The following is a 13,815-nucleotide window of genomic DNA, read 5'->3' on the forward strand; positions in this document are numbered from 1 at the left end:
CTCCTGCATGCCTTCCTATTGGGGATGGAGCCCGCCACCCAGGCATGTTTCCCTGACTGGGAATTGAAGCGGCAACCTCTTGGTGCATAGGACGACGCTCAACCAACTAAGCCACTCTAGCCATCCCTTTTGCATTTTGCCTTTTTACTCCTATGTATTTTGACCTGGGAATCGAACTGTGACCTCCTGGTTCGCAGGTTGATGCTCAACCTCTGAGCCATGCCGGCCAGAATCCCCAACTTTTTTTTTTTTTTTAATATATTTTTATTGATTTCAGAGAGGAAGGGAGAGGGAGAGAGAGAGACAGAAACATGATGAGAGAGAACCACTGTTCAACTGTCTCCTGCACGCCCCTCACTGGGGATCGAGCCCACAACCCAGGCATATGCCCTTGACCGGAATCAAACCCACGACCCTTTAGTCCGCAGGCCGATGCTCTATCCACTGAGCCAAGCCAGCTAGGGCCCCAACTTTTTAATATGAAAATTTCAAACATACAATGATGATATTTTGTTATATTTGCATAATTTATCTACCTATCTACCTGTCTTTGCTGAATACTTTGAAAAAAAGTTGCAGACATTATGATACTTTATCCGTAAATGCTTCAGCATGCATTGCTAAGAATAAGGGCATTCTGTACATAATCACAAATAACATTATCACACCCAAGATTTTGAGTTTTGAAGAGACCAGATCAGTTTTGTTGTAGTGTGTTTCAAATTATAGATTTGATATGTCTTCATGTAATCAATTACTTCATGTAATTTTTTTCTTGTAAAAATTTCTGTATGAAATTTTTCTTGTTACTCTATATCCTGAATTTCCTATTAAGGAGAAATTGGGTTTGAAGACTTATTTACCTCTAAGTTAGGTATTTTTGGTAATACATCATAGATGATGCGTTACATTTCAGGTTACATCATATCAGGAAGCTGAGTTTGATCATTAGGGTTAGCCTGTAACTGTCAGATAACTCCATTGTAAAGATACTAATTTTCCTTTTGCAATTAGTAAGTAATCTATGGAATAATTTCTCACTTCTCTCCTGATTTTCCGTTTTCTCTGATCTCTCCCTTCTCTCCTCATTCTCTGGCACTGTGGGAATCTTCTGTTTCTCAACAGTTTCACCAAATGATTTTTAACATCTTTTGAACATCCTTGCCTGAGTCATTTATTTCACTGGAGGTTGCAAAATGGTGGCTTTTAAATTTTTTTCTTCACTTCTACATTTATTCACTGGCATTCTTCTGTAAAGGAGAGCTTTCCCTCTCTACTACTGAGGAGAAGCCTTCTAAAAAGACCATATTAAATTGCTTCATTATTTCTCTTTATTTATTTTTAAATATATTTTGATTTTTTACAGAGAGGAAGAGAGAGGGATAGAGAGTTAGAAACATCGATGAGAGAGAGACATCGATCAGCTGCCTCCTGCACGCCCCCTACTGGGGATGTGCTCGCAACCCAGGTACATGCCCTTGACCGGAATCGAACCTGGGACCCTTCAGTCCGCAGGCCGACGCTCTATCCACTGAGCCAAACCAGTTATGGCCATTATTTCTCTTTAATTATCAATCTTCAGAGTAAGAAGTTGATGTAATAGTCACCCCCAATGGTGACAGATGACAGCCTTCCTTCCTCCTTCCTTCCTTCCTTCCTTCCTTCCTTCCTTCTATTATTGTGAATTAATGAATTCTTATTTATTCATGATATTATAAGCACTTTTAGTCATTATTCTTTTTTATATTCAAACTAATGGCCCAGTGCAAGAAATTCGTGCACGGGGGTTGGGGGGTTGTCTCTCAGCCCAGCCTGCATCTTCTCCAATCTGGGACCCCTCAGGGGATGCAGTCAGATATCCCTCTCGCAATCCGGGACTGCTGGCTCCTAACCGCTCACCTGCCTGCCTGCCTGATTGCCCCCAACCACTCTGCCTGCTGGCCTGCTCGTCCCAACTGCCCCCCCTTGCCGGCCTGATCACCTCCAACTGCCCCCCCTGCCAGCCTGCTTGCCCTCAACTGCCCCCCCTGCTGGCCTGCTCTGCCCCAACTGCCCCCCCTTGCCGGCCTGATCACCCCCAACTGCCCTCCCCTCCTGGCCTGATCGCCCCTAACCGCTGCTGCCTTGGCCCCGCCACCATAGGTCTGGAAGGTGTCCCGGTCTAATTAGCATATTACTCTTTTATTAGGATAGATTGTCTCAAATTTGCCAGTGGGAACCCCTTAAAACTGGCTCCTATGTCCTTGTGACAACTCCACATTGGTCTGAGTAAGCGCTTTCTTGTCTTTTGGTACAATATGATTTTTTTTAATCCTCGCCCAAGGACATGCTTATTAACTTCAAAATATATTTTTATTGATTTCAGAGAGGAAGAGAGAGAGATACATTAATGATGAGAGAGAATCATTGATTGGCTGCCTCCTGCATGCTGCACAATGGGGATTAAGCCTGCAACCCAAGCATGTGTCCTGACCAGGAATGGAACCGTGACCTTCCGGTTTGTAGGTGTACACTCAACCACTGAACCATGCCAACTGGGCTGATTATTGATTTTAGAGAGAGGAAAAAAAAGTCACATAGATAGAGAGAGAAACATGGATCAGCTGCCTCCTGCACAAGTCCTGACTGGGAGTCAAACGCACACCGTTTTGGTGCAGGGGACGACGCTCCAACCAACTGAGCCACCTGACCAGGGCAAAACATGATTTTTTCAATTTACCTTGAAGATAGCCATTTTTATTGGTTTCTTATATTTCCTTCTAGAGCATGAGTGGGGAACACCCAGCCTGTGGGCCATATAAGGCCCATGAAATCACTTGGTCTGGCCCTGCCAAAGTTACCACGATACTGAAATTCAGTAAATCTAGGAGCTTTTTTCAGAGCAACATAAATTTATATTAAGTGAATTATATTAAGCAAATGATGTTATAAATATCCAAATGGCCCTTGGGCAAAGAAAAGGTTCCCTACTCCTGTTCTAGAATATTTTATACTAGCACTAGAGGCCCAGAAATTCATGCACAAATAGGGCCCCTAGTCCTGGGTGGTGATCAGAGCTGATCGGGGCCTTTCAGCTGCCGGCCGGGGCCTTCCTTCGTTCCGTGCCACCCCCTGGTATCAGTGCACGTCATAGCAAGCGATAAAACTCCTGGTCTCCCGGTCGAACTCTAGTGAGGACACTTTGCATATTAGCCTTTTATATTTATAGATATATAAAATATTTTTTTCTTTTCCCAAAAAAAGAAGCATATTGTAGTCAGTGTTTTACTCCTTGTATTTTTTTCTCTGAACAATATATCTTGGAGATCTTTCCATATCAGTATATTAAAAAGCATCCTTATTCTCATTGCATTTCACTTTTATTGGATGTACTATAATTTAATCAATCCTGTTGATGGACATCTGGGTAATTTCCTATCTTGCTATTTACAAACAATGCTTTAGTGAATAACTTTGTGTATATGTCATCTTGTGTGTCTGTAAGGATCACTAACCAGAAGTGAGATCTCTGGGTTAATGGTATGTATAATTGTAATTTTGGTAGATAATACCTAATTTATGATGTTAAACCAATTTGCACTACTACTAGCAATAGGTGAGAGTGACTACTTTCTCATAACCTTGCCAAGACAATGCATCATCAAATTTTTGGACTTTTGCTAATCTGATGAGTAAAAAATGTTTTTTTTCTTCTTATGTATGACATTCAGCATCTTTTCATATGTTTAAAGTTCATTTGTATTTCCTTTTCTGTGAATTTTCTGATCTTGTGTTCATTTTTAGACACAATAATATGTCCCAATTATTGTTCTTTTTATTTTATGTATCTTACATATGCACACACATACATACAATACCTATAAATACAGTATGCTTTTTTCCTATATTTATATATGGGAAATTTGTTTTTTTATCAGTGATATTACTATAAATATTTTTTCTCTGCCTTTTAAAAAAATTACGGTATTTTTTTTCCTTGCAGAATTCTGTGATTTTTGTGTATTATTAAAAAATTGGAAAGTTTTCTTTTTGTATACTGTGTAACAGTTTCAGATCATTAGACTTAATCTGTTCTCTACAGGGTTAATAGTGTTTCCATTAATTCGGTACATGGCACTTTTGGGGGCATTATCATATTTACATAAACCAGCAATTTTCAACCTTTTCATCTCATGGCACACTAACTAATTACTAGAATTCTGCAGCTCACCGAAAAATATTTTTTTTTTGCCGATTTGACAAAAAACATATGTGTAATTTTTTTATTCATTCACATTGGACAGCTGTTGTTGTGTTGGCTGTTGTCATGTTTTTTATTTGACAATCTAAGGCAGTGGTTGGCAAACTGCAGCTCGCGAGCCCGTGGTTTGCCGCTCTGTTGACTAATGAGTTTGCCGACCACTGGGATAGGGGCTTAATCACAAGGAACAGCAACAGCCTGTAATTATTGGAATTGAGAGTCTAGGTCAGTGGTCGGCAAACTCATTAGTCAACAGAGCGGCAAACCGCGGCTCACGAGACGCATGTGGCTTGCGAGCCGCAGTTTGCCAACCACTGATCTAAGGGAAAAGAGGTCAGTGCCCCTGACTAAGTAGTCAGGTTTTGCATGTTTTAAAAATTCCTGTGGCACACCCTTTGAAAATTGTTGACATAGACATATGTGAACAGAAGCCTGAGTAAAATAGTCTCTTTGGTCTTTTTAATTTTCTTTGTGTCTGTGGCTTTTTTAAAAAAAATATATTTTTATTGATGTCAGAGAGGAAGGGAGAGGGAGAGATAGAAACATCAATCATGAGAGAGAATCATTGATCAGCTGCCTTCTGCACGCCCCACACTGGGGATCGAGCCCACAACCCGGGCATGTGCCTTTGGCCAGAATCAAACCCTGGGACCCTTCAGTCCGCAGGCTAACGCTCTATCCACTGAGCCAAACTGGCTAGGGCTCTTATTTCTTACTAGAGGCCCGATACATGAAATTTGTGCCAGAGTAGGCCTTCCTTCCCCGCTGCCGGGACTGGCTTCCCTCCGGTATCCAGGACCCAGGCTTCCTCTGGCTGCTGGCACCCGGACCTGGGCTTCTCTGCCAGAGGGAGGCCCTGCCCACACACTGCAGCTGATGGCCTGGGCCTCCCTCTGGGAGTCGGGGGAGGGTTCATGGGGCAATGGCCGGGCCCCTGACTAATCGCATTGCACCCGCCTTGGCTAGTCTGGTGCCAGTGGGTGTCATAGCATGGTCCCGGATGCTCGTCCAGATGGTCATTCCACTGTTCGGCTGTTCGGCTGTTCGGCTGTTCGGTCGATTTGCATATGAGATTTTATATATTAGGGTTTCCTCCCCCTTTTTACTCACTAGATTAATTAGTGGTTTAACTGTATTACTGATTTTTTTCCCCCAATGTACCAATTTTTAGATTAATTTATTCTGCTAATGTTTTTCTACTTTCTCATTAATTTCTGCTTTCATCTGTATTAATTCCTTTATTTTGCATTCTTTCAGTTTACATTATTAGTTTTCCTCCTAACTTTTTGAGTGGATATTTAATTAATTTCTTTTTCATTTTATTTTGATAAAAGTATTTCTGACTGAATTGTCTTCTTTGTTGATTTGGTTGTATTCTTTAGTTCTAATATGTAATATTTTCCTTATTATTGTTTTCTAGAAATTTTGCAATTTTTATTTATTTCTAACCCAAGTCCAAGGTTTTGTTATTGTTTTAAGGTAGAAAGACCTTTGTTTTTTATTTTATTTTAAATTTATAATTTTAGTGTTGGTCATCAGTTTGACTATCCTATTGATACTCTTTGAATTTATTGAAATTTTCTTTATGGCTTTCTTGAAGCTTAATTTTTGTTAATGTTCCATGAAGACTTAAAAATGGCGTTTTCTTGAATTAAAAAATAATTAAGGGATCGTTTTTTCTCTAACAATTTATTAATACACAGTATATATATTCATCTAAAATTTTGAGATTATAAAATAAGTATTTGGCAGTAATGTAAAACCATAATAGCAAAGTTAAAGATATTGTAAATAGATATTATCTCTTTTTTAAAATATATTTTTATTGATTTCAGAGAGGAAGGGAGAGGGAGAAAGAGATAGAAACATAAATGATGAGAAAGAATCACTGATTGGCTGCCTTCTGCACGCCCCCCACTGGGGATCAAGCCTGCAGCCTGGGCATATGCCCTTAACTGGAATTGAACCCAGGACCCTTCAGTCTGCAGGCTGATGCTCTATCCACTGAGCCAAACCAGCGAGGGCAATAGATATTATCTTAGTAAGTGGGAAATTTTTTCTGAGGCATGTCAGAAAAAATTTATGCACTGTTTATACATAATTTCTGTGTGTATAATAAAGAATACTTTAGAACTTAAACTGAAAATTTAATGAAGAGTAAAATATGTAGATATTATAGATACTATAAAGTCGGAAAAAACTAAATCTGTACTTTATGAAGTTTAAAAATGAATTTTGAAATTCTATTAGAAGAAGTCCATTTTTTTGGTTTGTTTTTAAATTTGATTCACTTTAATAACCTGGAGTGCCAGGAAGAGGGGCTGGTTTTTGTATGTGTTTTGTTTTGTTTTGTTTTTTTGTTAATCCTCACCCAAGGATATTTTTCCCATTGATTTTTTTTTTCCCCAGAGAGAGTGGAAGGGAGATAGGGAGGGAGAGAGGAAAAGAGAAACATCGATGTTAGTGAGACACATTAATTGATTGCTTCCTGCATGCACCCCCACTGGGGCAGGGATTGAACCTGCAACCCAGGTATGTGCCCTTGACCAGGAATCGAACCTGTGACCCTTTGGTGCTCAGGGCTTATGCTCTAACCATTGAGCACACTGGCCAGGACTAGAAGAGGTGTGTCTTTTATTAAGTGTGTATACAGAATATTTTGGTTTTGGCACCAAGTATCTGCAAACAGTGCAGCATGATGTTAATTTATTTTAATTTGACAGATTTAAAAATGAAGGTATAGGAAAGACTCTAATGCTTAGGGTCACAGTTTCATGATTATTATTAAGTGAAACTGGTATATGTCCCTGAGTTTGCTTCTATACTCTGAATGCTTGTTGATGAGTGGTTTAAGATCTCAGAAAAAAAGATACTTAAAGAAAACCCTATTTTAACATTGTCTGGAGATATCTAAGTTGACTTGATAATTTGTGATATTTACATTAACTTCTGTTGCAAAAATAGGTTACCTGTGTAATTTCTATATAATATTGTAACTTTCTTTTTCTTTTTCTTTTTTTTAGAATTTTTATTTGGCTGCTACCTTGAAATATAGTCCCTAAAAATGCCAGCGTGTTTGGATGTAGAGGATGACCTGGATAAATGACAAAAATTAAGAAAGATATTTTGGTGAGTGAAACCTTATGTGAGAGAGTGGATATGGCTTGGCTTAATTCCAAGCAGTGGAATGGCTGTACCATTACATAGCAAGTGAAAAACTGTTTCCTTCATCATCTAGTGTTTTGTCAAAGATTAAGGTATGGGAGACTTTAGCATATTTAAAGAAGCCAAAATTCACCAAGTTTGAACCTTTTGTTCTTCTGGGGTTAAGAGATTGCTTAGTCTCTCTCTCTCTCTTTTTTTTTTTTTTTTTTGAGGAGTCCACAGACCTCCCAAGAGGTACATCATCACACTTAAATGCATTTTAAATATCAGGTTTCCTCCAGCAATACACCAAACCCACATAGTTCATTCAGGCCTGGTACTGTACTAGTCAATCACATGAGTCATACCTGGACTGTCAGACTTAATTAGAAATTGAAAACTGATGGCTTGTGAGCCATATGCAGCTGCAGTGTGTTTCATCTGGCCCATAGAGTATTTACAAAAATGTAAATCTCTTTGAAAATCTGGAGATTTCACTAAATATATGGATTTTCTCTTTTCTTAAAATTCAAAATATCTATCATTTCTGGGCCTTTACAATTCCTCCCATCGCTCCAAAGGAAAATAATAAGCTGGAGCAAAGTTGTGGGTGCTCATCATAGATGGGTATTGCCAGTGTTCTTCTCTTAGTTATTTTACCTGCCTGACTCCAATAGGTATGTGAGTTTGTGATATCTGATGTGGATAATAGTGTCTTGTCTTTTGCTCAAATGGCAGCCAAGTCAAATAATTTGAATAGCCTATGACAATATTTTACCGATTATTCAGCTACCTGCACCAGGTAAAAATTCTGAAGAGAAAGGACTGGTGCAGATAGCTAAATATATATAATACTAGAGGCCCGGTGCACGAATTCGTGCACGGGTGGGGTCTGGCTGGCCAGCCCTGATCAGCCGATCGGGCCAGGCTGGCCAGCCCTGCCCCCTGGTCAAACTCCCAGTTGAACTCCCTGTCGAAAGAATTGAACTCCCGGTTGAGGGGACGGTTTGCATATTAGCCTTTTATTAGATAGGATGATATAAATATATATATATATATTTTTAATATATTTTATTGATTTTTTACAGAGAGGAAGGGAGAGGGATAGAGAGTTAGAAACATCGATGAGAGAGAAACATCGATCAGCTGCCTCCTGCACACCTCCCACTGGGAATGTGCCCGCAACCAAGGTACGTGCCCTTGACCGGAATCGAACCTGGGACCTTTCAGTCCACAGGCCGACGCTCTATCCACTGAGCCAAACCGGTTTCGGCAAATATTTTTTAAAAAAACTTTTTATTATGAGCAATTTTAATCATATAAAATTATGGTATAAATAATACCTATATACTCATGATCTATTGTTAACCAATATTAACATTTTGTTTTGCCATATTTGCTTAATGTATTTTCAAGTAAATTACAGATATCATGACATTTCACCCCTAACTGTTTCAGCATGCATCTCTCTCTTTTTTTTTTATAAAATGTAACAAATGCCGAGGCACTGTCACATTGCTAAAGGAGTTTTTCTTTTTTTTAAACATATTTTTATTGATTTCAGAGAGGAAGGAAGAGGGAGAGAGAGAAACATCAATGATGAGAGAGAATCATTGATTGGCTGCCTCTTGCATGCCCCCCACTGGGGATTGAGCCTACAACCCAGGCATGTGCCCTTGACCGGAATCGAACCTGGGACCCTTGAGTCCGCAGGCTGACGCTCTATCCACCGAGCCAAACCAGCCAGGGCTCAGTATGCATCTCTTAAGAAATGATAAGAACATTGTCCTGTGTGACCACAACAACATTATTATCACACCTAACAAAATTAGCAATAATTTCCTAATTACCCTAAAAATGTGCTTTACATCTTTTTTTTCAAACCAAGATTCAATAAAGGACCATACACAGCATTTGATCTTTAAGTCTTTTAAATCTCTTTTAATGTAGAATAGTTTTATCTACCTTTTACTAAGAGGGCAAGGTGCTACAGAAATCCTATATTCTAGATTTGTCTAATTATTTTCTCGTGGTGTTAAATTGTTCTTTTGTCTCCTGTTAAAAACTTGCTAGGTTCAGTCAGCTTGCAGACTGAAGAGTCCCAGGTTTGATTCCAGTCAAGGGCACATGCCTGGGCTTCGGGCTCAATCCTCAGTAGGGGACATGCAGGAGGCAGCCAATCAATGATTCTCTCTCATCATTGATGTTTCTATCTTTCTCTCTCTGTCCCTTCCTTTCTGGAATCAATAAAAATATATTTTTTAAAAACTTGCTAGATTCAGGTTAAACATTTTTTGGCAAGACTATTTCATAGGTAATGCTGTGCATTTCATACTGTACATAATTTCTGGTTGTTTCTGTGCTAATGATGCTAAGGTTGAACATTGTGTTCAGGTGGTGACAGTTCTTCCATTGTGAAGTTATTTTTCCCATTGATAAGATGAATCTGGGATGATACTTTGACATCATGTGCTATCCAGTTATGTGTCAATTTTTCACAAAGTTTTATCTTTATTAATGATTCTTGCCTGAATTATTAGGGATTTCAAAATTATATTTTTTAAACGATATATTTCTTTTTACATTTAAGTTGGCATTCTTCTAAAATAAAGAGCTTTCTTTCATTAACTGGAGCTATTTAGCTACCCTGAAATTATTTCATTTATAAATCTATTTTATTCTACCTTGGAAATGTAGAATAAATAATATGCTTACTTTTAAAATTTCTCCTGAATATCACATTTTTTTCTTAGATTCCTCATAAAAAATCAAAAGAGCTCCAGTAAGAATTGAAATCAATAGGTAATCTAGAAATTTATAATGTGGGTGAGCAAGATAACTGGTGTTTAATCTTAGCAAACCCAGAGAAATAGAACATGTTATCTTTTTTAAAAAAATATATTTTATTGATTTTTTACAGAGAGGAAGGGAGAGGGATAGAGAGTTAGAAACATCGATGAGAGAGAAACATCAATCAGCTGCCTCCTGCACACCCCCTACTGGGGATGTGCCCGCAACCAAGGTACATGCCCTTGACCAGAATCGAACCTGGGACCCTTGAGTCTGCAGTCCGACACTCTATCCACTGAGCCAAACTGGTTAGGGCGAACATATTATCTTTTGATAGATAACTGTAAGGGTCCAAATGAGTCTCTTGAGATAGCTATAATCTGTTTTCTCTCCCTAAGGGTCAATTGCTGAACTGCATTTCAAACTCAAAGATTAGTCATTATTTTGATATGAATTATTAATAGATTTTAAGTGGAATCTTCTCAATGAAGTTATCTAAAAGAAGTTACTTTAAAAAGTTTTTCTGGAAGGAAGGTCAACAATTTTTTTCATAGACTGTCTTTCAGTTTCGTGTTTTTTTAAGCACTTGTGTAGTGCCCCATAGGTACTGTTAAACTGGTAATTCCTGAATTTAAATTAGCTGACTTGTGTGTCTGCCAATAGAGAGTTTTTCAAATCTTGATACACAGCCTTATACCATGACCAGTGACCTCTTTAGAAGACTGTCAAAGTCCAGGTTTTTTAGTTGGTTTCCTTCTTTCCAATTAAAGGTTCTTTTGGAAAACGTTTCTTAAATTTTAAATTCTCTTATTACAGTTGTTTCAACTTTGGAACAGCTGCTAAATAGCTACTGTTTTTCATGCAGTTTAAGCAATCACTTTTTCTTGTTGAGCAGCAGCTTTTAAGCCCTAAAAATCTCTTTAAGCTTTGTTTATTTACCTTTAAAGTTCTTTAAACTCTGTAAAATGCAGATGGCAGTTGACTAAGGGCAGTGGTATTTCTAAAGGATTTTCTGAATGCTGTTGTTTCTTAACCACCCAGATCACACTGTTCCTTATTAATAATTACAATACCAAACTATAAGGTGCTCTGATCAAATGTCAAAATTTCCCCCCATATTTACTTATAACATAGGACTTCCCCTCCTCCCCCATAAGATTGCTTAGATTCATTTTTGAAAAGCATTTGCTCTTGAAGTTTATTGACTATTTCAAAAAACAAAAGTTAATACATTTTTCCATTTATTCAAATAATATGACCATATTACAGCACATTTAGCTGTAATATTTATCCTAGCATAATTATTGTTTGCATTTTAGTGTATTGATTTTCAGTCCTTTTTTCTTATCCATCCTAAAAAAGAAAACATAGTTATAATTATAGTTTACATAAGAATTTTTTTTTAATCCTCACCCAAGGATATTTTTCCATTGATTTTTTTAAAATAAATCTTTATTCAGATTATTATAATTGTTTCTCCTTTTTCCCCCCATAGCTCCCCTCCACCCGGTTCCCACCCCACCTTCTGCCCTTACCTCCCCCACACTGTCCTCATCCATAGGTGTATGATTTTTGTCCAGTCTCTTCCTGAACCCCCCATACCCCTTTCCCCCTGAGAATTATTAGTCCACTCCTTTTCTATGCCCCTGATTCTGTTATATTCACCAGTTTATTCTGTTCCTCAGGTTTTTAATTCACTTGATTTTTAGGTTCACTTGTTGATAGATATATATTTGTTGTTCATAATTTTTATCTTTACCTTTTTCTTCTTCCTCTTCTTTAAGAATACCTTTCAGCATTTCATATAATACTGGTTTGGTATTGATGAACTCCTTTAGCTTTTTCTTATCTGTGAAGCTCTTTATCTGCCCTTCAGTTCTGAATGATAGCTTTGCTGGGTAGAGTAATCTTGGTTGTAGGTTCTTGCTATTCATCACTTTGAAAATTTCTTGCCACTCCCATCTGGCCTGCATAGTTTCTGTTGAGAAATCAGCTGACAGTCGTATGGGTGCTCCCTTGTAGGTAATTAACTGTTTTTCTCTTGCTGCTTTTAATATTCTCTCTTTGTCTTTTGCTCTTGGCATTTTAATTATGATGTGTCTTGGTGTGGTCCTCTTTGGATTCCTTTTGTTTGGGGTTCTGTGCGCTTCCTGGACTTGTAAGTCTATTTCTTTCACCAGGTGGAGGAAGTTTTCAGTCATTATTTCTTCAAATAGGTTTTTAGTATCTTGCTCTCTCTCTTCTTCTGGCACCCCCATAATTCTGATGTTGGTATGCTTGAAGTTGTCCCAGAGGCTTCTTACATTATCTTCAACTTTTTGGATTTTTTTTTCTTTTTGCTTTTTCGGTTGAGTGTTTTTTGCTTCTTTGTATTTCAAATCTTTGACTTGATTCTTGTGTTCCTCTAGTCTGTTGTTGGGTCTCTGTATAATATTTTTTATTTCAGTCAGTGTATGTTTAATTTCTAGTTGGTCCTTTTTCACATCTTCGAGGGTCTCGTTATATTTATCGGCCTTTTCTAGGATATTCTTTTTTTTTTTTTAAATATATTTTTATTGATTTTTTTTTTTACAGAGAGGAAGGAAGAGGGATAGAGAGCTAGAAACATCGATGAGAGAGAAACATCGATCAGCTGCCTCCTGCACACCCCCTACTGGGGATGTGCCCGCAACCAAGGCACGTGCCCTTGACCGGAATCGAACCCGGGACCCTTCAGTCCGCAGGCCGACGCTCTATCCACTGAGCCAAACCGGTTTCGGCTAGGATATTCTTGAAAAGCCTTATAACCGTGGCTTTTAATTCTATATCCAGTCGTTTGTTTTCCTCCATTTCTTTCATTTGTGATCTGTTTCTTTGTCACCACATTTTCACTGCTTCCCTGAGTTGGTAGGGTAGCTTTGTGTGCTAGGTTTCCTATATGGCCCAGTGGGTCGGCCTTCCCAGTTAACCTGAGGTGGACACTCTTGGTGCACTCCTTTGTGGACTGTGTGTACAGCCCTGTGTGTTAAGTCTTGATTGTTGTTGGTATCACTGGGAGGAATTGACCTGCAGGCCAGTTGGCTGTGAGGATCAGCTGTGTCTACGTTGGGAGAAGTTTGGTGCTGGAGACAGCCTTATAGGATTAGACTTGCCAAATTGCAAAAGCCTCTTTGCTCAGCTTGGATGGGGTCGAGTCTCAGGGCGGAGCAGACAGTCTTGGCTTCCCGTTAGCCTTGCCCTTGCGCGCGTGCCCCCAGACCTCTGCCTTCCCCGGCTCCCGAGTCTCCGCCCAAGTGTCCAGATTCCCCCCGCAAGAGCGTGGGTCCCCAGGGGCTTGCCTGGAACTGACTCCCTTCTGCTAGGGAAAGTCTGTGGCAACCTCCGCAGTCTTTGTGCACACTGGCACGCGCGCCTCCAGACCCCTACCGGCCGGGGCTCCCCCGGGTCTCGACCGGGTCTCCGAGTCTCTGGGTGCCTTTCTCTCTACCTGACAGTCCAGACTCCCCCTGTATGAGCCTGGGTCCACGGGGTTTCACCCGGATCTGGGGTTCAGTGTAGTCGGAACTGGGGTTCAGTACAGTCGGGGGCTTCCTTCCCCCTCCCGCCAAAGAAAGTCAGCCAGGCTCTCAGTCGCCCTTCCTCTCTGCGTGCACAAAGACCCT

At 39.4% G+C, this 13,815-nt stretch overlaps 1 protein-coding gene across 2 annotated transcripts in view; it reads left to right on the plus strand.

Annotated features, from left to right (window-relative positions):
- Positions 1–13,815, plus strand: part of NCOA6 (nuclear receptor coactivator 6) — a 103,051-nt gene that overhangs the window by 26,824 nt on the left and 62,412 nt on the right. For both annotated transcript variants that reach the window (XM_080684285.1, XM_080684286.1), the window contains exon 3: positions 7,264–7,369. The gene's annotated coding sequence lies outside the window, so the exon portion shown is untranslated. The remainder of the gene's footprint in view (positions 1–7,263; positions 7,370–13,815) is intronic.

Source organism: Plecotus auritus (genome assembly GCF_963455305.1).
Source record: "Plecotus auritus genome assembly, chromosome: 8".
Taxonomy (NCBI): Eukaryota; Metazoa; Chordata; class Mammalia; order Chiroptera; family Vespertilionidae; genus Plecotus; species Plecotus auritus.